General features: G+C 48.5%; 1 protein-coding gene across 3 annotated transcripts in view; it reads left to right on the forward strand.

Moving 5' to 3' along the window:
* Positions 1–27421, forward strand: part of NME9 (NME/NM23 family member 9) — a 697622-nt gene that overhangs the window by 604639 nt on the left and 65562 nt on the right. The gene's annotated exons all lie outside the window — the stretch shown is intronic.

The raw sequence follows: 27421 nt of genomic DNA on the forward strand, positions 1-27421 counted from the left end.
AATGAAAAATTGTTAATAAACTATGTTGCAAAAAAATCGTATTTTGGGATTTACAATGTATTTAAATTTTGTATCTACAGTGTTGTTGTACCCATCTCTACGGTACCTCTTCGCCCTGATGAAGGTGTGGCCATAAACTGGCCCTACACTGAAACGCGCGTTGGCGTATTTCAAGCTTGTGGCAGTATAACATTCAACTTTGATGACTGCGTTCATCTCTAGCCTGCCCCGCTTTCTCCTTTCAGTGACGCTATTATTATCCATTCATATTGCGCCCTCAGGCATTGATGTACCCCTGATGTATTAGTATATGGATGTTTGAATGAATGCGCATGTCGAATAGTGGAAATAGTATGAATGTTTAGTGAGGTTGATGTACTTTGAGTGTGTGGGACCTTTTTAGATACCGACTGTGTATTTATTTGTTTTAATCCACTTTAGGTGTGTTTCTTGTCCAAAATGAATCATTCTGAATGCCAAAAGGACACACATTTTTATATATACATATTATGTCAAAAAATCTATTTTTTCTAAAATGAAATATAAATAAAATAAATCGAATAAAATATATGTGCGTATGGCTCTGATATTGTCAAGTATCACCCGAACTTTGAATTCAAGGATCCTCTAGAAGGACCATAGTAACACTTGAGGGGCAGGGTTCTTTGATTTTCTTTACACTTGGTCAAGGGGAAGGTCTGAGTACCGCTCTGGGGGTTCAAAGTCTTCTTCCTCAAAGTCCTCGCAGTCAGGTAAGAAGTGCCATAAAAAGTCCAAGAAGTCAAAGCGTGCTTTGACCTCACCTCGTCCGTCATGTGACGAGACGGAGGAGTCTCAGCCTTCACGGCCCAGCTCTTCGGACCGGGTGCCTGGGTCGGATCCACATTTCCCTCCATTTCTGGGGCCAAGAGTGACCCCCACCCAACTAAAAGAATTTTATGGCACCATGTGCACCATATTTGGATGGCCTGGTCCTGCCGGTGTGCCTTTGGGCTCTGCAGGTTCAGCTGAAGGAGACCCCGTGGGTTCTGTGCCTTCAGCTCCAGCCATGGCTTCCTCTTGGATCTATTCCTAGATACGGACATTGGTCGTACCTCTGCAACTTTTCCCAGTATTGTGTCCGATGTCGAAGCCCGCGGCGACACCGGCGCCCACCAGTGGCGCCTGCCCCATCATCATTCCGATGACACAGAGCTGGATGGGCATCCACTGACACCGAGACGGACTGCCGTTCAACCTGCCCTATTCTGAAGGGGTAGGCATGGAGGATGAAGACTAGGAGGGCAGCAGGATCCCTATGAAATCCCGCAACCCAATCAATACCTGGACTGGTATTAGGAACTAGGTAATGCCAGCAGCCTGGACACCTCCCCAGGTTCTGGCACGCTGTCTCCCCCATAACCTGGCTACCGAGGAGGGAGCTTCATTCACAATGTTGGTGCGTAGGGCTGCGTAGGTCTTGGACCTGCAGCTTCCTATGGTGGCAATCTGACAAGAGTCCTTAGTTGCAAATTCCTTACCTTTGAATGTTAGGCCGGATCTGTAAACTTTTGCTCTAGAAATACCCCTTGCATGTGCCCTCGGGTGGCTCCATTTGGTTCCGCGTGACATCGTTGCCGTCAGTAGCATCGGCTATGCTGTTGCGGTCACCTATATAGGTGCCACTCAGGCCCTGCCACTCTGGCCCTGTCACCTATATAGGTGCCACTCAGGCCCTGTCAGGCATTATCACATGTTCTACTGGGCACCTGGTCCAAGCCCAGCACAGGGGCTCCTGTAAATAGAACTATTGCCTGCCGCCACTACCCTGCACTGAGTGACCCAGCTTTCCTCTCTACCCACCCCACCTCACAGAGCCTCCACTTCCCACGGTTTGTTCTCTTAGGCACCCCCGGACAGGAAATCCAAAAAGCTGGACAGCTTTAGTAAGAAAATCTTTTCTTCCACCAGCCTAACATTGCAGTCGGTAAACACCACATGCCACTAGCCCCTTGGGCTGTTACTCCCATTCTCTATGGGATACAGTTGCGCAAGTGCTGCCCAGTGTCTCCACGGAGGACCGAGATCGCCTCGTCCCAAGCCATTACAGATGGGAGAGAGGCAGCTAAATTTGCCATACAATGTGGCTTAGATACAATAGACTCACTAGGCAGAGTGATTTCCTTGATGGAGGCCGTTAAGTGCCACGCCTGGCTGAGGACGCCTGGCTTTTCAGGGGATGTCCAAGCTAATCTTATGGACACGCCCTTTGATGGCTCTCACCTCTTTGGAGACCAGGTGGACGCAGCGCTTGAGCATTTTAAGGCCTTGCGGGCTACGGCCAAGTTCTTAGGCCTCTTCACTTCACCCCGGCCAGTGTCTGCTTAACGCCCCTTTCATGGCTACAGAATGGGCTTTCAACCGTGCCAACCCTATTCCACCCAGAGGACCCTGCAAGTCCAGCAACCTCTGCAGGAACAAATACACGATTCACCCTGACCCAGTGGGTCGGGTGGCTAGAAGTTAGGTCAAGCCACAGCCCCCTCCTCCACTGCAAAACCCTCCTAGTCCGATCCTTCTGGATCATGGATGCCCTGTTGGTGGCAGGATATGTCATCACCTCCACCACTGGTGAGATATCACCTCGGACAGCTGGGTGCTGCAAATTGTCCAAAGGAGCTATTCCCTTCACTTAGATACTACTCCCCCTTCCATGCCTCTAACTTACAATCGACTGCAGAGGATCACCATGCCTTACTCCGCGAGGAAATCAAAACTCTCTTGGCCAAGAGACCCAAAGAGAGGGTCCCCGGGCCAGAGATAGGCTGTGGTTGCTATTCCCACTATTTTCTGGTTCCCACGAAGGACTGATGCTTTCCTCCTATCCTAGACTTCAAGGCCCTCAAAATGTTCCATATGCTTACCCTTGCAAGTCTTGTCTGCACTGGACCCGGGAGACTCAATGGTAGTGTTGGACTTGCAAGATGCCAATTTCCACATACCTGTCCTTCTTTCTCATTGTCGCTACCTGCGGTTTATAGTGGGCCTCAAGCACTTTCAGTTTGTCATGCTCCCCTTCAGTCTCACCAGTGCTCCTCGGGGGTTCATCAAGGTGATGCCAGTGGTCGTAGCCCATCTGTGGAGATCAGGGGTTCCAGTCTTGCCCTATCTAAATTACTCTTTGTTGATGGTGGGCTTGTCCCAAGCAGTCGTCTCTCACCTCCAAACTACAGTAAACTTCCTACATTTGCTGGGGTTCACTATCAATGTGCTGAAGTCACACCTGACTGCCTCTCAGACGCTCCCTTTCATCAGAGCGGTTCTGGATACAGTGCAGATTGGGCCTATCCTCCCAAACGGCGAGTCAAGGTTATACAGGCTATGATATAGATGTTTCAGCCTCTATCCTGGATTTTGGGGAGAATGACTCTGAGACTGTTGGGCCTCATGGCCTCCTGCATCCTGTCAGATGTCACATGTGGGCTCTGCAGTGGGACCTGAAGTTCCAAAGGGTGCAGCATCTAGGAAATCTCATCAACATTGTTCAGATATTGGAGGGCACTGCGAACGACCTGCGGTGGTGGCTGACAAACCATGATTGAGTCAGAGGCAGTACCCTCTCCCTTCCCCACCCAGATCGCACGTGACAGTTGCGTCCCTTCTGGGATGGGACGCCATCTTGGAGAGTTGGAGACCAGAGGACTATGGTCTCCAGCAGAAGCATAGCTCCATATCAACCTGCGTGTGATACGGTTGGCACTGAAAGCCTTTTTACCACCCCTCAAAGGAAAGCTAGTTTAAGTGTTCACGGACAACACTACTGCCATGTGGTACTGCAACAAACAGGGCGGAGTATGGTCGTGGACCCTTTGTCAAGAGATCCTGCGTCTCTGGACTTGGCTGGAACATCAGGGCATTCCCCTGGTGGTTAAACATTGTTATGTTTCCTAACCTAGGCCCAAGTAGCAAAACAACCACTTACCTACATTTTCCTACGTTGCTCTGCATAACGGTTCTAGCAATGATCTTTTACCCAGTTATGTGCTGGATAAATGTCGATTAGGTTCCTTGAAACTAGCCTCATTTATTAAGCATGGGGATTCTTAGCATCATATCTTAATCTCCTCCACATGACTTACATAACAGGAATAACATACTCTGTACAAAAGTCATTGCTATCTTCATCTTCGGGCAACAGGGTTACTTTGCATAGTTATAATTATTGATTCAGGTTAATTTACATAATCGCAATCATAAACTTATCGAGCTAGGTAGAACCTCCAGGGCTACCCTTTTGGTATAAAAGAACCGCACCTTCACTAGGTAGACAGAGGAGACGCTTCTACGCTGACATGGAGGTCCCTGCACGCTGAAGCTTCAACACATAGTGGTCAGACATCCCTGCGGGGTGTCCAACTCGTGACCAAGAAAGGGTCCTTCATTCTCTCCCATCAGGTAATGGGGTGGGCTCTTTCCTAGCGGATACTTGGCTTTATACCCACATACATGCTAGGTACAATTAAGTAGAGTCTGCATCATAGGAGTATGCAAAGATTACTGTTTTTATATATGCCTGCATATATTCATTGCTTTAGCACCATGGTAGAAATGTATTTACTGTTCACTCTTTTGGTGCATGTAATCTGTTACATTTGCTTCTGTCTATTGATTGTCGCAGCGAACATGCGTTATACTAAAATGACACTGGTTCAATAAATGCTTATTGAAATGTCCCCACTGTGTATATCTCTCTGACACTAAGTGAGCACGATTAACTGAGCGAAAAGTACTGTACTGTTTCCACGATCCCTGAAGGATCAAGGGTTGTCATGTTCAGTGGTTGCCAGAATCTATTTGCTCCTTGGTAAAGTTAGGGGGCTTATGGTGGTACTGTGAGATAACTGGTCTATAGGCCGACATATCCTGGGGGATGTCCGGAATCAGTCTAGACACCAATCCCTTAGTTTATGTTGTCCAACAAACGTGCAGATACTATATCATATTAGGAACTACACGATAACATCTGGACGGTTCTCTGAACGCCAAAGCGGACTAACTCAGTCGTCGGTGACTTGCGGATCACAAGTGGCATCTCCATGTCGCTTTCAACAATTGGGAGAGCCTTGATTAAATCTATTTGCTGCCGAAGAAAATGTGCAATGTCAGCACTTTTGCACGTTGGAGTTTCCAAGGCCGCTCTCACTTGGCGACACTTTTAATCACATGTGGAGCACAGGCCCCCTATACACCTTTCCGCCCATACCACTCCTTCCCAGAGTGCTCAAGAAGATCAGGAGCGACCGGGCCCAAGTCATCCTTGTTGCTCCTGATAGGGAACAGAGAGTCTGGTATTTCAAGCTTCTGCAGATGAGCATCGATCCTCCGATCAGGCTGCCTCTTCGAGATGATCTTCTGTCGCAGCAACTGGGGAGGTTCCTCCTCCCGTACCTGTCCAATCCCTGCCTCCTTGTGTGGAGATTGAGCATCGACAGTTGTCAGCTTTTGACCATCCTGCCGAAGTCTGTGAGGTTATTCTGGCAGCCAGGCGTCCCGCCATGAAGTTGGCATATGTGCTGCTGATGGCAAAAACTTTGTAAATACTGTACAGAACGGTCTATCGACCCTTTGTCTGCTTCCATGACAGCTGTCCTTCTTTATTCTCTCATTATCCCAGCAGGGCTCTGATCTGGGCACTCTGAAGGGCTACCTTTTGGCCCTGTCTGCTTTTCTTCAGAAAAGCCATCTCTTTTCAAATCACCTCTTGTTCAGAGATGTTTGAAGGGGCTTACCCATATGTTCCCCCTGTGCCTTTTATTTTGCCCCAATGGCACCTTAATTTGGTCCTTATGTTTTTGATGTGTATACTATTTGAACCTCTGCACAATTGTCCCCTTCGGCAGCTTACTATTAAAACAGCCTTTTTAGTGGCAATTACTTCGGCCGGGAGGGTGAGCGAGCTACAAGCACTGTCATCTTAGCCTCCTTACCTGACCGTCTTTCCGGACAAAGTACTGATCCACACTAGGGCATCTTTTCTGACAAAGATTAGAGACATGATCTAGCCGCAGATTCCTACGGATCCACCCATCTTTCCCGCACTGCGGATTGGTTTAGTGCCAGGGCTGTTCCTCTTCAGGGTGTGCCCTAGTGGTTTTGGCACACTACATTCAGTCACTTTAGGCTCCGTGCTTCTGGTGTGGAAAATCATGAAACGTACTGAGGCCAGCGCACCGGGGTAGCGCCTAAATAGATGACGAGGGCTTCACGACGATGACAAACCCAAAGCCTACGACGTCACGTGGAACTGACCAATGCCACATATCGGCGCACAACGGTACTGCTATCAGAAAAATCTTCTGGATCCAGCCTGACACCTGGAAGTTCAAAGATAAGTAATCTGCGGCTAGATCATGTCTCTACCAGATAAGGCGTTATCGAAGGTGGTAACTTGTCTGATTGGATAATCCTCCTCAGTCACTTTTGCGTAACCATACCACTATGATCAGCCTTTAAACAACATAGAATTCTCAATAAATCAATAAAAGTTTTGTCTGTCTCCAACCCAACAGATTTCATTTATGGTTAGACACTTGCCAACTTAGAACGTGTCTTCTAGGAGCAGCAGGCCAACATTAAGGTGATGATATCAACATTCTCTCACGATCCTAATCAGATGAGAGGTCTTGCATTGTAGCTTTTGAGTGACTTATTTGCAATTTTACTTGAGACCAGTACAAGAAACAACAGCAGAACCAATAGCACAATCAACTTTGATTCAGCCCCTTAGATGGTGAACATCGCTGATTAATCTCCTCAAAGCCCAAAGCCCAATCTCCCAAACCATGGCCACAATTCATAATGGTCATGGAAGCATTACTGCAGAATTGAGGGGCCCACTGGACAATTTCATCTTCAACACTTTGTGGGCACACAATGGAACCTCTGCCATATCAATTTTCTGGCTACAAAATAAGTCAGGCGAGCATTGAAGGCTTTTGTTCCTCGTCTGTAAGGCAAGGAGACCCACATCCTTATGAAAATATGGCACATTTGTTCTATTTTAACAAACCAAAGGTAGCAGAGTACAAGCATCGCTATGAAGAAAAATAAAAGAATAAAGAGTCACTGTAAATGGATAGGCTGTAGCTTTAAGCGACTGACATTTTTCATGAAGTACACACCCCAGTATTGTATCACATGCTGTCATTGTCTTTTATGCCAGTTCTTTCTTTTGGCTCCTCTAGTCAGGATCCAGGAGCACGGAGCCCATGCTTTCTTAGCTTTTATCTTAAACAAAATCTTTCAAAAGTGTTTTTCAGCATTTTTTTGACAGAAGGATATTATGTGTCAGGCAAAAGGCAGAGTCTGCTTTGTCCGCTTCCCTGGTTCATACATCACGTAAGAGTGTAATATGTGTATTAAAATGTCTAATAGAACTCGCAAGGATATAAAGATGACTATTCTTCATGTAAAAAACGACCGCTTGTGCTAGGAATTGATTTGTTGTAGACATTATAAGGATCTACGAGTTGTGCTTTGGACTGAATGTCTACACAAACGTTTGTTCATTGCCTCTCTTTTCTAGTGAAAAACATCAAACAATACCATATACCAAACATTCCCGTCAGGAACAGTAACAGCTGAAAATGTTCACTAGGGAAAGATCTCTTCATTCTTGGTGTGATGAATGAGGTTTTAAAACCAAGTTCACCAGTTGTACTGCAGAGAGTTCTGGGAGATGGTGTCCATTCAGAATTAGGGAAAAGACTGTCACAAAACCAATCCAGAGGACCAGGAAAAGTAACACATTTTTAATCCAAAGTTGGGGCCATGGAGTAAAGAAATATGTCCTTTGTAGCCAAAGATAGAATACATACCCTTTCAGCCTAAACAGTAGAGGTGGTGATTGTGGAGGATCAGATGAATCCGAAGGGAAGTCATGAAAGTTGATGAAGTAGCCACAGGCAGTGGAATCTATTTTTGGCAGCACAGCAGGTTTTGTAGATCTGGGAATGGACTCGATCTATGGTACATTGACGTAGACCATGTTCTTTTCAGGTTTCCAAATTGAAATCTGTGTTTCTGTACTAGTTGACTGTACAGTTGTTGTAGTTGCAGCTATAGGTAGATGGCATACTTGTCTCTTAGGGGATTTCCATGATAGTCATAAGCAGAGATGCAAAAGAGTTTTTCCAATATTTTTTCTTAAGTGTACATGTTCACCTTTCTATGGGAAGGCCTGCAGAGTCACTGACGAAAGAAACATATAATGCAGCCTATAAGAGTAGGCTACAGCGGCTAAATTCTTCATCTTGTAGTTAAAAAAGGTGTCATGAAAACTGTCTATGCAAATAAATGCTTGATGTCTTTGTAAAACAATAAAATTGTCTTTCACAAATCCTTTTTAATAGAGTATAGGGATGAAGGAGCATAGGACAGTATAGCCCCATAAGCTGCCATTATAAGAGTTGAAAATGGAGATTGTGCCTTTAGGAACCCAGTATCCCCTCATACTCAGCGAGAGGCAGTTGACCCAGTTCTTTTTTCTGGCTCAACGATTTTCAGTTCAAATTAGCATTTTGTTTAATTTACTGAAAGGAATTTGATGTTTTTTGTCTTTAAAAATGCCGTCTTAATTTGATAAATGCCCTACCTGTAGGAGAAAGAAATCCAAGACAGACCCCCATGATGTCTGTATTATTTAAGTGTCATCACAGCAGGAAGTTTTCCAGGCGAACTCTACCAGATAGGGAGATGTTTCGCCTTCAGGGTATGAAAGACAGCTCAGGAAGCAAATACAGTCTGCAGGTGAGCCTTCAGAGAGAGGAGAGGGTCAGTCTTTTACTAGGGCTCCCTCATCAACCTCTGGTGGATGTGGAACACCCCAAAAGAGGTCTTAGTGAGAGGAGCGGTGAAATGAAAGATCCAAATGTTGCTGCATACACCTTCGACATCAGTGGTATTCTTGATGCTTCACCAATGCACAGCGTCCGGACCACTCCTTTTTTCTAGTACCAGGCATCTTAGAAACTGCCATTCTAACTCATTTTGATGCCGGTCTCAGCCAAGTCAAGGCTTCAAAAGAAGTACAGACCTCCTGAGCAGGATCCACTCTTCCTGCATTCTGACCCTCCTCCAGACTCTGCAGTCATACTAGCAGTGACGAAACAACACATTACTACTCCTGCCTCCTCAGTTCCATCTGAAAAGGAGAGCAAGAAGTTAGATTCAGTGGGCCACAAAGCCTAAGGCACTGCTGCTACTTCCATGACAGCAGTAAGTGCTGCTGCTCTTCTCGGACGATACGACAGGGCATTGTGGGAATCTGTCTAGACATTTGCTGAAGGTCTGCCCTGAGACAAATGGGAGGATTTTCTAGAAATAGTAAAGAAGGGTTTGATGGTCTCAAACCAGATAATAAGTGTGGCTGCTAATTCCTGTCTTTTAGCATCTGTCAAATATTGCATGTTATGGCCCTCTGCAGACATGCTTGGCTCTGTCTCACAAACGGGAGTCACCACAACGGATCATAAATCTGCCATTTTCTGGTACTACCCTATTTGGCAGCCACAAAGACGATGAAATGGCTTGGATGATTGCTGAAATGGACACCCTTAAGCAGGTCTGCCTAAAGAGGCCCAAGGAGCAAAGAAAATAAGTTAGGCCTTACCAAAGGCGATACTACCCTCAGAGAGTTCAAAACCCTCCATGGTATCAGGGCAAAAGCAGCAACAACAGCAACAACCCAATACCAAGCAGCGACTGCAGGCTGGGGAAAGAGCCTCGCAACAGCCCGCACAAGGCAGACAGCCTACCACAAGCACAAAACCTTGAATTGTTCCTTCCCCCTCTTCCATTCCCCACTCCTTTAGGGGGAAGTATTTAGCATGTTCTGGCAAAGTGACACCTGGATACTGAATATTGTTTGGCATGGATACTGTCTGAAGTCCTCCTCTGACCGTAACACCAAAGCCATAGAATCAGCATCTGAAGATTCTGAGATCAAACGTCAACAGGCGGTGGAAGCTATTCATCACCATCAACTGAGAAGAGGCATTTATTCCAGATATTTTCTGGTACAGAAAAATAGCAAGAACGAATTCTGACCCATTTTTTACCTGAAATTCGGCAATAAATGGATTAGTCGAGAAAAGTTCTGGATGCTGGCCTTTCATCAAATCTACCCCCAACTCATCAAGGGGATTGGCTCTGCTCCATGGACCTCGAAGATGCTTATTTTCACATCTAAATTGCAAAGTAACATCGGAAATTCTTGAGGTTTGTTGGGGCAGGACAACTATCAATACCATATACTACATTTTTGGTCTGAAGTCAGCACCCAGAACATTCTCAAAATGCATGGCAGTGGTGGATGCCCACCTCAGAAATCATCAGGTCACAATTGGCTCAGATAAGCCTTGCATTATCTGGGAGTCTCCATCAACACTGTTCAAGCAAAGTGTGTCCTTTGTAAATAAATGTTATTGGTATTCGCAAACAAAATGAGCATCATGTATAATAACACATCAGGTCGTTTTATCGACATTGTACACAACAGTAAATGACACTGTGAGCCCGCAAAGACAAACTTACCTCCCCCCCTATCGAACCCCCCACCGCCTGTCAGTGCGCCTGCGACCAAATCATAAAAGCACATCTTACATGGGTATCCACCGTAAATCAAAAAATTCTCCTCAGTATGTGATGCAAAGGGGACGTTTCTCAAGACAAACCTGTTGGGGAAAACTCTACCTATCCTTCCTATGCTAGGTTCGGGTCCAGTTGGCAATGCGTCCCTAATCCCCATCTTCCTCTCCCTCACTTGAACCCTCCGCAGGGGTCTGGAGCGCTGTCACCAGAGCCTCCCAAGCTCTAGCTACTGCTAGAGATTTATCATTATCTAATCGCCTGGCTTGCTGCAGTCGGAGCGTTTCCTCAGCTTGTGTCCAACGCAGTAGATTCGACTTCCACCTCAGATAACTAGGGCCTACGTTCGATTTCCAATGCATGGTAAGTTCTCTCTTGGCCAGAATCAAACCCAGGTCGTAAAATTTGCTAGTAACTTTTGTCCGGGAGGTATGTGGGAACCATAATAATAAACACGTTCCCATGTCCGCCTCAATCTGCCGGCCTGTGACAGTATTCAAACAATCCACCACTGCCGTCCAGTAGCTTGTCAGGCGTGGACATGACCAAAACATGTGGGAGAAATCAGCTCCATCGACTCTACACCTCGGGCATTGTGAGGGAGCGCCGCTAAAATATTGCGAGATCTTAATCGGAGTTAAGTATGCCCGATGTAAGGTAAAAAACTGTACTAATTGAAATCTAACGTTCCGAGTACCCTTCCAGCCACGTCGTCTCAGGAATGGGCTTTCCGATATCTGCTTCCCACTTACTTCGCAATCCCTCGAGAGGCAACAAATTTTCTGTTGAGAGCCTCCTATAGAGGCTTGTCACAGCTTTGTAAGTACCAGCTGCCATAACCACGTATTGACAGCCCAGAGAGGTCGGAGGCTCAGAGAGCCCCATACTCCATTGTTTCTGGATGCCAGCAATCAACGCGGCATGAAGCAAATAATCTCCCCTCGGGAGCCCGTAAGCGGTCTGCAACTCTTGAAAAGTCAGTAGGGCCCCATCTTTATATAAATCTCCAATCATATGCAGCCCGAGATCTTCCCAAACAGCCAATGCCGACCAATTGCCGCAGTGTGGGAGAGCCATACACATTCCCAAAGGAATCTCCGGGGCATACGGATGAGTGGTACCCGATCGTTTATGACTCCGATTCCAGCAGAGACGAATGGTACGTTCCTCAAGTGTGAGTTGATCTAAGTCGATCCTCTGGCGCAATACTATAAAAGAGAGTATGTGTCTGGGAATTAGTCTGCCCTGCGGGCCTTCCGCCCCCCGAGCCACTGCCTGCGTAAACCATTGCAGTTGTGCTGTCAGATAGTACCATTCAAAATCAGGGACCGCTAGGCCTCCCTATACCCTGGGACGCAGCAGGGTGGTCAAAGCGACTCGTCGCCTGCCCGATCCCCAGATGAATCCTGTGGTCAAGGAACGAAGTTTCCGAAAAACTGACGCTGGGAACGTGCGAAAAAATACAATAGGCGAGGGAGCGCCACCATTTTCAGCAGAGCCACCCTCCCCGCCACCGAGAGAGGCAGGGTACGCCAAAACCCCATGTTTCTCTGTAGGCTCCTGATCGCCCTGTGCACATTGACCTCCAACAGATCTAGTTGAGAGTGATAAATATGGGTGCCCAAATACGGGAGACAGTGATGTTCCCAGCGAAGGTTTCCGGTGATCTGGGGTGCATTTTCCCTGGGGGTCATTGGGAAGAGGCAGGACTTTCCCCAATTGACCTTCAGTCCCGAGAGTTGGCCAAAATTATGAAGCAGGAGTTCGGCTCCGCGTAGTGAGTCGCGTATATCCGCCAAGAACATCAGTAGATCGTCTGCGTACAGAGAGATATACTGGGTCTCGCTCCTCAGCGTCAAACCTTCGTACGCATGACCTAGCCGAGCATGAGATGCTAAGGGCTCAATGGCCAGCGCAACCAAGAGGGGGGACAGCAAACACCCCTGGCGCGTCCCACGGCCCACCCGATACGCGGCTGATATTGTGGCTCCTGTTTTCACTCTAGCCGTAGCTGCATTATAGAGCAACGTAGTCCATTTAACAAACCGGTCACCCAATCCAAATGCCTTCAAAACTTGAAATAAGTATGGCCATTCAACACTGTCAAAGGCCTATTCAATGTCGAATTAAAGCACAGCAGCCTCCGGGAGCCCTTCGAAATCTTCCCCCATTAGCCGAATGAGCCGGCGTATACATGTTGCCGTGGTGCGCTGGGGAATGAAACCGGCCTGATCCGGATGAATCAGAGCCCTCATGTGTGTTAGGAGTCGTGTTGCCAGGATCCTGCTTAAGATTTTATAGTCAACTGTAAGCATGGATAATGGTCGATAAGCTGAGTGAGAGCTGGCATCCCCCCACGCTTTAACAACAGGATTATAAGGGCCTCCCGGGCAGTCGCAAGCAATACACTGGTGTCCCATGCCTCCCTGTAGATAGCTTGCAATCGTGGGGCAAGTATGTCTGCATATGCTGCATAAAACTCGATTGGTAAACCGTCCGTACCAGGGGTTTTACGGCGAGCCATATGTTTGATCGCTGTACGAATCTCATCCTCTGTGATCTCTCCTCCTAAGCTATCTGCCAGTGCCGGATCTAGGCGCGGCAGTTGGGCAGCGGTTAGAAACCATCAAGGTCTCCAGGTATGTCCGGCATCGCACTCCTATAAAGGTGTTTATAGTAGGCAAAGAATTAGTCATTAATTTCTTTCTGGGAGTATACCAAACGGCCCTCCATAGTAGACAGGGACAAAATCGGGGTGTCACGGGCAGCAGGATTAGCCAACCAGTCCAGCAGGGAGCCCACCTTATCCCGCTCAGCATGAGCCCGAATGAGGTATTCCTTATGGTCAAAACAGCGGAGACTCTCCATTTGCGCCGCAACTTCCTCACGTGCAGCCGAAACCGCTTTGTGAGACCCCGAATCTGTGTGGCTGGTCCGCTCTGTTTGACATAATCGATCCTCGCTCTTCGCAAGATCCTGCAGCAGAGTCTTGCGAGCCCCCGCTGTGGAGGATATACAAACTCCCCGGATCACCGCCTTAAAGGCATCCCAATCAAGGGCCCTACTGGACGCCGTCCCCTCATTTTCGGCAAAGTAACGCTCCATACCTTCCTGCACCCCCGATTTAAAAACTGAGTCTTCCAACGCCAGCGCGTTCAAACGCCAGGTGGGAATCGCCTGTCGCTGTCTAGTCCATTCGACCACCACCAAACAGGGATTGTGATCGGAAATCGTTCTCGCCAGGTACTCACTATGGCAGGCCAAACCCTGAACATCTGGTGAGCATAAAATACTGTCTAGTCGGACATGCAAGTCATGTGGAGTGGAATAAAATGAATAGTCCCTCTCAGCAGGGTGGTGTGTCCGCAAAGTGTCAACCAGGCCCCACGTGTCTTGCCAATCTCGTCTCCCTTTTGCGATCTTATGCACTACGGACTGAGCTAGTGGTGGGTGTGACCTATCCAGTCCCACATCAACAACAGAGTTAAAGTCCCCCCAAGCAGGATCGTGCCAGCCAAGACCGTTGCCAGTTTTCCAGATAAGCGGGCAAAAAAGGCAACCTGCTCTACATTCGGGGCGTAAACACTGCATAGCGTCAAGTCCCTCCCATCTAGTCGGCCCTGCACTACCACAAACCGCCCTTCGGGGTCCACCATTGTAGTCAGGGGTTGGAATGGAACTCCCGCTCTCACCCATATCAGAACCCCCCGTGCAAAAGCAGAAAAGGTAGCATAAAACAATTGGCCCCGCCCCTCAGTTTGATCAAGATGCGTTTCCTGCACTAAAGCCACCTGGATCCCCCTGCGCACCAAATATGCATGCACTTTGTGGCGCTTTACCATCGAATTCAATCCCCTCACATTCCAGGTTATACATTTCAGTTCAGGTAGGGTCCCCATACAAAAGTATACATGTGAATCGTCTCTTCGTCAAATCCCCGGGCACACTGACAGTCCCATGAAACCCCAAAACAGCCCAACAAACCCCCTCCCACCCACCCCCAGAATGGGCGCTAAACTGCAGGAACCCATCCAAAGTCAAAATCCCCAATTAAAGAAAGTCTCTGGTAGCCACCAGAGTCTCACAACTGGTGTGAGAGCGAGGGGGTCCGGCACCACAGTATCATGGACAACGAATCTCTCGTGGTCTGGTAACCCACCCTCCCAAATTATTCCCCTGATGTCCCATAGTCTGAGGCAGCCATCGTAAATTCCTTCAAAGCAAATTTGCCACCATCACATCAAATCTACAACCCCCCAAGCCACACCGTCCTCCCCCCGCCCCAGGTTCATGATCACACACTCGTACTATACCATAATGAGGGGGGGTACAGGGGTCACTCGTCCAAAAGGCCATCTGCAGTTCACGGCGTGACATGAGGCAGTGTCTGGTCACCACCGCCTGAACCCTCAGATGTCGCATCCTCCGAACCCCTCCGAGACCCGGAGTCTACCGCGGAAGTAGAGGTCACCGCCTTGGAAATAGTGGCAACCGCCCTGATGGCCTCCTTGCGTTCCAATTCAGTTTGCAACTCAGAGGGCATCCGCGCCGGTCGTCCTCTGTTCCGTCGGCTCCGCCTAGGTTTAGATGCAGTGTTCTGCGATTCTCCAGTTGCCATGCGAGCATCCGTCCCGGCTTTATAAGACTCCAACCAGTTCCATACTTCCTCAGGAGTGTCATAGAAGGAGGATTTGCCATCCATCATTATCCGCAGGCGGGCTGGAAACAAGAGCGAGTATCGGATACCCTCCTCTCGAAGAGCTTTCTTCACCGCTAGAAAAGAGGAGTGGTGGCGTTGTACCTCGAAAGAGTAGTCGGGGTAGATGGAAACACGTGCATTGTCTACTTGGTAGGGCCCCATCGCTTGCGCTCTCTGCAGGATCATGTCTCTATCCTTGTAGTGCAGAAGGTGCGCTACAACTGGTCGAGGGGTTCGCCCAGGCGCCGGGGGACGGGCCGAGACCCGGTGGGCCCGCTCCAGCGTGTAGAATTGAGTCAGCCCCTCAGGAGCAACCACCTCGCGCAGCCAGGTCTCCAGATAGCCCACCATGTCAACCCCCTCTGTTTTTTCTGGCAAACCCACCACGCGTAAGTTGTTGTGCCGGTTGCAACCCTCTGCGTCCTCGGCCCTCTTCTCCAGCAGCCGTACCCTTCTCTGTAGGTCCTCCAGGGTGGCATCTGTCGCTTTTTGAGCTGGTGCCAGCGAATCCAGCGTAGCTTCGGTTTGCGTGACACGGCCCACCAACTTCCCGTGGTCTGCTCGCAAGAGTCCCAATCCCGTGGACACCTGGGCGATGTCATGATGAAGGGCCTCCCTCATGTCGGCAATGGCCTTCAGGATCTGTTCCATCTGGCGCTGCTGTAGTCCCGCTGTGGGGTCCTCGGACAGGCCCAGTTCCCGATCTCCGGGTAGGTCCGCCGCAGGGTCAGGGGGCAACGCGCCCGTCTTCGGGCGCGGTTTCCCCATCGTACCAACTTTCATGCAGTTCACTGGTCTTGTGTCCGCAAACGTACCCCCAAGGCCGGTTCGCCAGGAGCAACCTTCTATAATAATAATTCGTACCTCTGACCACTGAGGCGATAGGGCCTTTCCCATCAGCAGATTCCACGCTATCGCGCCGGATGTCCTTCAGGTGGCCACAGCTGGCCCCGCTTGTCGGGTGTCCCAGGGAATGGCCGGACCGCTCCAGGCCCCAGAAGACCCGCAGAGCTTCCAGGAACAGAAGCAAAGACGACCCCGATGTGCCCGTGAGTGAGCCAATCCTAATCCAGTAGCAGTGTCGCAATTCTGGCGCGATGGTGAGCTATAGGCTATCGTCCAGCCGCGCAGGTGGGTCCACGCTATGCAGTCGGGGTCCCAGTATTCACAACACCAGTGTCCGCCCGGATGCAGGGCCCCAAAGATTGCCTCCCAGCAATAGCATCCCTTGGCAGAAGAGGTGGGCCTCCGTCAGCGCCCCTGGGTCTCTTGCTGTTGGTGTGCGGGCTGTCAAGGGTCACCATCAGGTTGTCCCACTCCCCCACCGGGGCTGCAGGGATCACCACTTGGATAATGGGGCAGAACGCGCGACTCCCGCATCCAGTGACTACCGGCACTCTGGGTTAGCCGGGAGGACCGCGTGCGGTCGGGCCGCCGATCAACACTGCCAGTTAGGCCCCTGCAGAATCCCGGCCAAGGCCAGGCCAAGTGCTCCAGCTCATGTGGGTGCGCAGTGCTGCCCCATAAAGGCATCAATGGGGGCCCCTTCGCGTTGCCACCAGTCTCCTCCACCGTGCCGCTCGCTCTGGGCCTAGGGGCTGACGGGCTGTCGGTGGTATCCGCATGTACCAGGATACCACTCCGCATGTACCAGGATACACCTCGAGGTAAGGTTGCCCCGCAACCTCACCTCGAGGTCCGAGCAGCGCTAGAATGCAGCGCCTCTTCAGCCCACCAGGGCCACCTCAGGGCACCGCTGGGATCACGGCCGCTCCGAGACCCGCCGCCCCTCCGGTGTCCTCACTCCAGAGTTCGCCGTTACACCGGCTGCTGCCGCAAGTTGGAGCCGGCCCTCTCGCACTCCGGCCCGGCCAGCTGGGTACTCGAGGCCGGGGATGAGCTCTCCAGTGTAGGCCGCAAAAAGATGGCCGGCGCCCGACAGAAGGACTCCGTGGCAGTTCGGCGTTTCACAGCTGCAGGTTGGCCCTCGCCACACCGGACGGCTCCCCATGGTCTGCGCGGCTGGAGGTGGTGACGTCCAGCCCTCTAGGGACAGCAGGGCCAAATTATACAGGATAAAACGGGAGGTGGGCACGGAGCTTCGTGCTCACGCATCCATTCCTGTTGGTGGCCAAGCCACGCCCCCGCAAAAGTGTGTCCTTTGGAGGAGAGATGCTTATCGATCTTTCAGAAATGTCTCTTTCTTATGACAGCATCTCATCCCAAGGTGAGGACGGTCTCATCCATACTCAGTTCAATGACCTCCTGCATCTTCCTTAATACAAATGCTCATCTCCACATGTGACCTCTCCAAGACTGCCCCACTCCAAAGCCAAAATAATCCTCATAGCTTCAGAGGGACCATGTCATTGGTGGTTCCTGGACCGGCTTCACCGGTCACAGCATCCACATCTCAAGCTCCCATGCAGACAAACCTGCTGGTGAAATTTGGAGCAAAACCAAAGGTGGGGATGGACGGAGCATTGACAATACAAGCACTCACTCCCAGTCAACTGATCTGGGTTTAATCCATCACCGTTCTTTAGCCCACTCTGCCACCCCAGATCAGACATGGCCATATGCAAATCAGGCTGACCCTGTGCCTCATGGGAACAGTCCAGCCCGAACTGCCAAGCCATGCCTTCCCTGTACCGGAAACAAGCTTCCGAGGACCGGTTTCTGGCATTACAGCCGTCTTCAGCCCGGCTTGCTTGAATCCAGTGGCAAAGTGAGCAAGGGACTCACGTCTGAGCATACCCTGCCAACTTATGGCGAACAAAGCAAAACCAAAGGTGGGGATGGACGGAGCATTGACAATACAAGCACTCACCCCCAGTCAACTGATCTGGGTTTAATCCATCACCGTTCTTTAGCCCACTCTGCCTCCCCAGTTCAGACATGGCCATATGCAAATCAGTCTGACCCTGTGCCTCATGGGAACAGTCCAGCCCGAACTGCCATGCCATGCCTTCCCTGGACCGGAAACAAGCTTCCGAGGACCGGTTTCTGGCATTACAGCCGTCTTCAGCCGGGCTTGCTTGAATCCAGTGGCAAAATGAGCAAGGGACTCACGTCTGAGCATACCCTGCCAACTTATGGCGAACAAAGCAAAACCAAAGGTGGGGATGAACGGAGCGTTGACAATACAAGCACTCACCCCCAGTCAACTGATCTGGGTTTAATCCATCACCGTTCTTTAGCCCACTCTGCCACCCCAGTTCAGACATGGCCATATGCAAATCAGTCTGACCCTGTGCCTCATGGGAACAGTCCAGCCCAAACTGCCAAGCCATGCCTTCCATGGACCGGAAACAAGCTTCCGAGGACCGGTTTCTGGCATTACAGCCGTCTTCAGCCCGGCTTGCTTAAATCCAGTAGCAAAGTGAGCAAGGGACTCACGTCTGAGCATACCCTGCCAACTTATGGCGAACAAAGCAAAACCAAAGGTGGGGATGGACGGAGCGTTGACAATACAAGCACTCACCCCCAGTCAACTGATCTGGGTTTAATCCATCACCGTTCTTTAGCCCACTCTGCCACCCCAGTTCAGACATGGCCATATGCAAATCAGTCTGACCCTGTGCCTCATGGGAACAGTCCAGCCCGAACTGCCAAGCCATGCCTTCCCTGTACCGGAAACAAGCTTCCGAGGACCGGTTTCTGGCATTACAGCCGTCTTCAGCCCGGCTTGCTTGAATCCAGTGGCAAAGTGAGCAAGGGACTCACGTCTGAGCATACCCTGCCAACTTATGGCGAACAAAGCAAAACCAAAGGTGGGGATGGACGGAGCATTGACAATACAAGCACTCACCCCCAGTCAACTGATCTGGGTTTAATCCATCACCGTTCTTTAGCCCACTCTGCCACCCCAGTTCAGACATGGCCATATGCAAATCAGTCTGACCCTGTGCCTCATGGGAACAGTCCAGCCCGAACTGCCAAGCCATGCCTTCCCTGGACTGGAAACAAGCTTCCGAGGACCGGTTTCTGGCATTACAGCCGTCTTCAGCCCGGCTTGCTTGAATCCAGTGGCAAAGTGAGCAAGGGACTCACGTCTGAGCATACCCTGCCAACTTATGGCGAACAAAGTAAAACCAAAGGTGGGGATGAACGGAGCGTTGACAATACAAGCACTCACCCCCAGTCAACTGATCTGGGTTTAATCCATCACCGTTCTTTAGCCCACTCTGCCACCCCAGTTCAGACATGGCCATATGCAAATCAGTCTGACCCTGTGCCTCATGGGAACAGGCCAGCCCAAACTGCCAAGCCATGCCTTCCATGGACCGGAAACAAGCTTCCGAAGACTGGTTTCTGGCATTACAGCCGTCTTCAGCCCGGCTTGCTTAAATCCAGTAGCAAAGTGAGCAAGGGACTCACGTCTGAGCATACCCTGCCAACTTATGGCGAACAAAGCAAAACAAAAGGTGGGGATGGACGGAGCGTTGACAATACAAGCACTCACCCCCAGTCAACTGATCTGGGTTTAATCCATCACCGTTCTTTAGCCCACTCTGCCACCCCAGTTCAGACATGGCCATATGCAAATCAGTCTGACCCTGTGCCTCATGGGAACAGTCCAGCCCGAACTGCCAAGCCATGCCTTCCCTGGACCAGAAACAAGCTTCCGAGGACCGGTTTCTGGCATTACAGCCGTCTTCAGCCCAGCTTGCTTGAATCCAGTGGCAAAGTGAGCAAGGGACTCACGTCTGAGCATACCCTGCCAACTTATGGCGAACAAAGCAAAACCAAAGGTGGGGATGGACGGAGCATTGACAATACAAGCACTCACCCCCAGTCAACTGATCTGGGTTTAATCCATCACCGTTCTTTAGCCCACTCTGCCATCCCAGTTCAGACATGGCCATATGCAAATCAGTCTGACCCTGTGCCTCGTGGGAACAGTCCAACCAGGTGAAATTTGGAGGCCAGATGGTACACCCAATCTATCCTTCTTGAATTTGGCTGCATTGCTCCTGAGCTAGTGCAATATGGACATTTGAACCTGCCACAAGACTGCATGGAGATCCTAAAGGAGGCTATGCAACTGTCCACCCGGTCAGCATATGCCTTGAGGTGGAAGAGATTGTGCATCTGGTGTTCATCCAAAAGTGTGGATCCTACAACTTGCCATACTTATTACATCATGAAAAATCTGACCTGCAATTCTCTTCCATAAAAGTTCACTTGGCAGCTTTTTCTGCATACAGGAAATGTCCTTCACAAACCCCTTTTCTTTTTTTTTTAATCGCTGTCATCAAGGATTTCTTAGAGGGATTGAAAAAAGTTTTTCCTCCCGATAGGCGCCCTTCCCCTCCATGAGAGCTTAATTTAGTCCTTCCACGCCTTATGCAGGACCCCTTCAAGGCCATACACAAGGCATCTCTCATTTCCTTGTAGTAATAACATCAGCACACAGGGTTAGCACGATCCTAGCATTATGTTCTCACAAACATACACAGTCTTCGACTTTTCCAAAGTGGTTATGAGGACTCATCCGAAATTCCTTCCTAAGATTATTTCCAATTTCCATGTTAACTAAACCATTTATTTACCCACATTCTTTCAAACCCCTCTACTCCAGCTGAGGGAACAGTTAATTCCATAGATGTAAGGAGAGTTTTAAGGTTTTCTCTTGATAAAACATAAGACATCTGCTGATCATACCAATTATTTTTTTATTATGGTCTGATCCATACAGGTCTAGCAACTTCCAAACCATCCATTTCAAGATTAATTGTTTCTTGCATCCTGTTATGCTATCAGAATGCTAATAAACCAATTGCTGCCAAACCTAAAGCACATTCCACTATGTGTAAAGCAGCCACTGCTGCCCTAATGAGGAATATCCCCATTGTGGAGATTTCCAAGGCAGCTACAAGACATACTGCATACTGGCTAGACCCTGATGCTAGGACAGATGCTCAAGTTGGGCAGACCTCCCTCAGAAATCTATTTGCTTAAACGGCTACTGTAGTTTACTCTCTGTCTTCTCCACCGCTTTAAGTAGGGATGGGCTTGCTACTCTATTCAACACATATGACTATACATGGAAATCCCCAATGAGAGAAGGAATAGTTTCTCACGTGTAACTCCAGTTCTCTCGTAGGGGAATTTCCTTGAAGGTCATGAGCAACCCTCCCTCCTCCCTGGTGGAGTAGACAAAAGTATTCATGGGACCTATTTGCAGTTGTGGGTCATTCTCCTCCTCTTGTTTCAGGCATAGGAGAGCGCCAACCTCAGTTGGAAGAGCGAGGTGTCACCGTCACTATTGAATTTTATGCGGGTCAGTTTTCACTTGAAGTAGCTTATGGGGGCTGCATGGGACTACATGTCAAAAATAGTGATTCTGTGCATTACATGTCAGCCACAGACACACTTATTTCTCTTCATTATTCAGATACGGATATAACTTTGGTGCAGGCTTCCATATATAATTGTAATTTGGGATCTTCTGGCTGTGAAGTTTACATACAGGTCCGCCCCTTATACCTTAAATGGAGGATTGTCCAATTTAACCACTGATACTTTAATGCTATGGGCCGGTATCTCATAGATGTTTGTCTTTACTGTCTAGGTACAGGAACTCGCGATAAAAAAGGCGGGTCATACTATTCACTATCCATAAGACATTTATGCTGTACACTTTGATTCTGGAATCTTGAGAACCTAGAGGAGGAAGCTCTCTATAATTGATCTGGGCTTCTTCAGAGGATTAGGACAGTTCCCTTTAGATTGACCTATAGACTTTGGCTGCCTGCGGTATTGGTATTGGCTTCATGCCCAAATTTTCTATTGGTATAGGCTTCATGCCCAAATTTTCTATTTTTGTTAATCGCAGACTTTGTGTGTCTTTCCTATACATCCGGTACACTGTACTACGGTGATACCGGGTACATATACTGTTGGTTTTTAGGTAAGGAATAGATCCAGAAATTGGCCTTTTCCGCGTAGCATGCCTATACCTGCTAAATACTTAGAATGAATCTGAGCACACTCTTCTTGGGGACCTAAGACTCTCTCTCCTAACTTATTATCCATCTTCCACACTTGTTTCATCTTTGTACTTGAGCATGATAATGGTGTTTTTCTTCTCTTTGGTGATCTACTCCGCACATTAGAGCGACATCACAGGATGTCTTTCTCGCACGTATTGCACTTTTTTGGGGAGTGATTAGCTAATTTGGACCTTTTCCAAGAGGACATTGCATCAATGATATATTCTTAACTGTACTTTCTATTGTATACTGAAAGATTTTAATTGCATTTAAATAATTTGCAGCCTCGAAAAAGTCCTGCTGGATGAAACACGTGTCAGCTGCCATTGTTTTTTTGTATTTGAACATTTGAAAACAAGAAGAAAATAAAAGAATAAGAAATATCTGATGGACTCACTCTGACTACTATCTATGATACTACCTATGCTACGATGTTTTGTGTGCCTCAGCATTTGTGTATGTTATTCATGGGATCTATACTTCTCCAGTACAACCTCTGCGACACCACATGACAGCTCTAAATTTACTGGATTTATACTTCCACATTCCCACCCTTCCATCAAAGATCTCCCATTTAGCTTCAGATCAGCTTCCTGCATTTGTACCTACTGCCTAGCTCTGTGGCAGCTTTTATCAGGAAGGAGGTCATCGGGTATTCACCTTCTTTGACACCTGGTTGATAAAAGCACCAACAGCATTTCAGGCATCCAAGGCCACAGAGGCTTGCCTAAAGTTGTTTCACAAACCATGTCTCGTTATGAATTATCAAAGATCATCAACTCCTCCATCCTGTTCTTGGCTGCAACAGTAAATATTGTCCAAGCCAAAGACTTTCTATCCCAAGACAAGCAACGTAGGCTGTATGAACGGGCTCTTGAAATGACAGCCTTACCGGAACAGCTACAAAAACAATCGATTCAAACAAAAGAATCATTCAGGGCCTGGTGATCTTAACACAGGCATGATGGAAGCTCTAGCCTGGTGGTCCCAGACCTTCCACCCGTCAGAGGACCTCACGTTCTTACCTCAAATACCACAATTTGCAATGACTACGAATGCCTCCCTGGAGAGCTGGGGCGGTCATCTACAGAACCTGCAAATTCAAGGAAAGTGGTCTTCTCTCCAAAAGAGCATATATATCAATCACCTGGAACTCAAAGCCATCTAACTGCGCTCTCCGACCAATGAGCCAGTGTGGATCTGTAAATGTTTCAGCAGAACCTCTGCGTGAACGTCAGTTTCTTCTTTTCCTCGCTATAACATGGATCCGGAGAAGCGGTTCCTCAGGTCGATTTTTTGGGACCTACTTTGGCACCTGGTGTTGGTGGAACAGTGTACCTTTGTCTAGCGTCGACAGGTTTCAAACCTTGTGGGTCTTGTAGCCGACATATGTCGGTGATGGACCAGCATACAATTTGTATGTGGTGTTTAGGTGAGCACCACGATGCCGAAGATTGTAGTTCCTGCCAGAAACTAAAACCGAAGTCGTTGAAGTAGCGCCTTTTGAAGTTGACTTTCCAGCCTCGGTCTTCGTCCTGGGAAGAGCATTTGCGAGGTCAATCTAGGAGCTGAAACTGATCTGGAGGACGTAGTTCTCCAGGGAACTCGAAAGGTAAGGGACGGTTGAAGTTGCGGCATTCTCGGACTTCGCTGCTTGCAGACTCCATCTCCCATGGCTCCTCCTGCTCGTCTGCTGAAGAAGCAGTACACAACTCCGCACCCCATCTCCCCTTGTTTCCGGGAGCCGGAGCATTGATGGCTCTGATGAGGGAATATTATGATTCCTTACACCTCATCTTTGTGACCCCATCTCTCTCTGGAGCACCTCTAGGGCCCAAGTAGGTGAGTGGGGCACCGTTGGAGGAATTATCCTCGATGACGGTTGGGCCATCGGAGTCGATGGATCTCGGCCAGTCAGCTGGCATCGCTTTGGCACAGGCTCACAGTCCTTCGGGATCTTTGCCTACGACTCTGGTCTTTGACCAACTGATTCAAACATTGACGTCGGCGGTCGAAGGCGCCTCTCCTCCCCAGTAGACTTCATGATGGTGCCTGTTCCGCATCATGCAGCATCGGAAGCGGAGTCGACTATGCAACCTGAGGGGGTTGTAGTTTCAGGAAGAGGCAATGGGAGGTCCAGTTGTATCGACTGAGGCAGGACTTTTTTAGCCCATTTTCGACGCCAATGTGTTTCAGGTGGAGAAGAGCTGGTTTACAGCTCTTGGTGAGGCTAGTGGGCTGGATTCTTTGCCAGCCTTGGGGTTGCTTTCTTCCCCCTAGTCTTGCCACGGAGGCAAGTTCCTCCTTAGCAGACATGCTGAGGAAAGTGGCTACAGTTTTAGACCTGTCACTACTCACGGTGCAGAGGTCTACAGACCCTTTGTTTGAAATTCTTTGCCAGGGACAGACGAGAGAAGAGCCTGTTTTTCCGTATAGTGTGGCCCTATTTGAGATTTTTTTAGGTAATTGGGCCAAGCCTGAGTCGGGGTCTCCGTGGACCGTGATATTGCACATAGGCATTTGCCTGCACCTGGGGACCCAGTTTGTTTGCATAGACATCTTTCCACTTGTGGCCTCCTGACTCAGGCTGCTACGTCTTCTCAGGATGTAGATTCTACTTCTAAGACTCCAATGGGTAAGGATTCTGGGGGTTGTTATGCTCGTGGTAAGCACAAATTTGCTTCAGCCAGCTTAGCATTGAGAGCCCCAACACATCTTTTGTGCTAGGGCGTTTTTCCTATGCTTTATTAATTCTTTATAGAACATGCTCCCATCTCTTCCAGATAACCTCCGGTGCTGAGGTAGACAATTTGATTTCAGATGGTCAGCAGGCTGCTAGGTTTACCATAAGGTGTGGCATAGACACAACGGATTCTGTGGGTTGTACCATGGCACCTGCAGTGGCATCATGCTTGGTTGGCATCTTCTGGCTTTTCGGAAGCTGCCCAGTCGGCTTTGGCCGACATATCATTTGATGGTGCCCATCTTTTTGGTGATCAGGCAGATGCGGCGTTAAGACCATGGAAGACGGAGAACTACAGAGCCATAGTCCTGCATTTTCTGTCACTATGTTGCTTTGCTTGTCCCTAGGCTTGAGATATATGATTTTGTTGGTCAAGGAGTGACCTTATTAGGATGCTATATTTGTCCAGTTCCGGTTTCAGTTCTACCACGTGTATTCCGGTGAGGAGCCTTGGTTATAACCTCAGTACCATTTTCTTTTTTATTGTGTATTGATTTAGATGACTTTGGGCCTCATGTAGGTAAATAGTATTTACCGATTCGTAAATACCGAATTTTACCGATTCGGTATTTATGAATCGGTAAATGCTATGTAGCTAAAAAATCGGTAAAAATTACCGAATCGTTAAGATTCGGTATTTACCGAATCGGTATTTACCGATTCGGTAATTGCCATTCATTCCTATGGGCCTGGAGGCCCATAGGAATAAATGTCAATTACCGAATCGGTAAATACTGATTCGGTAAAAGGGGGAAAACATTGAAGGGTGGCAGGGTGTCACTTTGACACCCTGTTGCACCCCTCAATTGTTTATGGGTGCACATGTTGCAGACATACATGCCATAAGGGCATGTATGTCTGCAACATGGCACTGAAGCAATTTGCATTAAATTGCTTTTTGGTGGGTTTTCGTTATTTACCACCAACTTGTAGTTGGTGGTAAATAACGAATCCTAACATGGGATAAACACTCATTTAAGTGCTCCCTACATTAGGAATTCGGTAATTTACCGAATCGGTATTTAAGAAATCGGTAATTTACCGATTCCTTAACCCCTTCCATGCTGGCCGACGGCAACGCTACCTCGCTGGTGCTGCCGTCGGTGAATGGCCGACGCGGCCCCGCCCGTTTTGTGGAAGTGCCACACTTCCGCAAAATCGCGGGCGCAGTAGAGGCGTTAAATTACCGATTCAGTAAATTACCGAATCCTTAATTTCGGCCCCCTACATAAGAAAAGCCCATTACCGGTCAGTAACGGCCGAAATTCGTTAATTTCGGCCGTTACCGACCGGTAATGAGCCACCTACATCTGGCCTTTTGTTCCCTGGCCTCTTAGGATGAGCTTTCTGCTCAAGAGGCTATCACTAAGAAAGGACTGAAGACCTATCTTTTTAACATCACTGCATAGGATCTCCCTCTACCTTTTCTCTCCCCCTTTTCGCGCCAGGATACTATTTTCTTAGTAACAGAGCGCGCTATAAAAGCCTATAATAATAATAATAATAACTAAGAGAGGTGACTTCCTGTATGGAAGCGAATCTGTCACATGCTTCTTCGAAGCAGTTCAGTATGCATGGCTTTCTTCTTCAGTGTTTCTTTAGAGACATATTGTTATGCCAGTTGTAGGCTGATGTGTTCTACGGGGGACTTCAGCAAGTTGAAGCGTTGGTCTGGCTCAGAATATATGCTTTGCATTCTTTGAATCCTATTTGCTTGTGAATTCTTCCTTTATGGCAAAGGAGCAGTGTCTGGTGAAGGCATAACTATTACTTCAACTGCAGGCAATTCCTATCCCTGCTCCATATTGTGGTGCTGTAAATTGGCAGCCAAAAGGTTTGTGATGCACGGGTTGGGTCAACTTGATGGCTTGTTGTCCTTGACCTCAGACAATATGTCCTAGATGTCAGGCAGTTTTGGTCCCCGACAAGGCCGCCAATCACCCATAAAAGTCTTGATACCAGGTGAGACACTTTTATAATAGGATGATTTTGTTTGTTTACTTTATAGTAAGCTTTTCTTCTTCCTATGATGTTTTTGATATATGTGGTACTGTCGGATAGACATTACCTGTCTTCTGGAGTAGATTTACCTACTTTTTTTTCTGCATTTCACAATTTGTGAGGAATCATGACTGTTGTTTCTTGTGGTATCAGTTCTTTATGGTACCATTTGTGAGGCAGCTTTTTCTTACGGCAAGCCACCTACAGTGTTGTGTTGGTTGGAGACGTAGTACCCTTTTTTCACTGGTTTGTATAATTTTGCCAAACTCTCAATTCAGAGTAGCTTTTTTTTAGTATATGGTGTATACATGATATAATGTGCTGATGTGTTTCACAAGCTAAAAACTCTTTAGG

The sequence above is a fragment of the Lissotriton helveticus genome, chromosome 3_1 (assembly GCF_964261635.1).
Source record: "Lissotriton helveticus chromosome 3_1, aLisHel1.1, whole genome shotgun sequence".
In the NCBI taxonomy this organism is placed as follows: domain Eukaryota; kingdom Metazoa; phylum Chordata; class Amphibia; order Caudata; family Salamandridae; genus Lissotriton; species Lissotriton helveticus.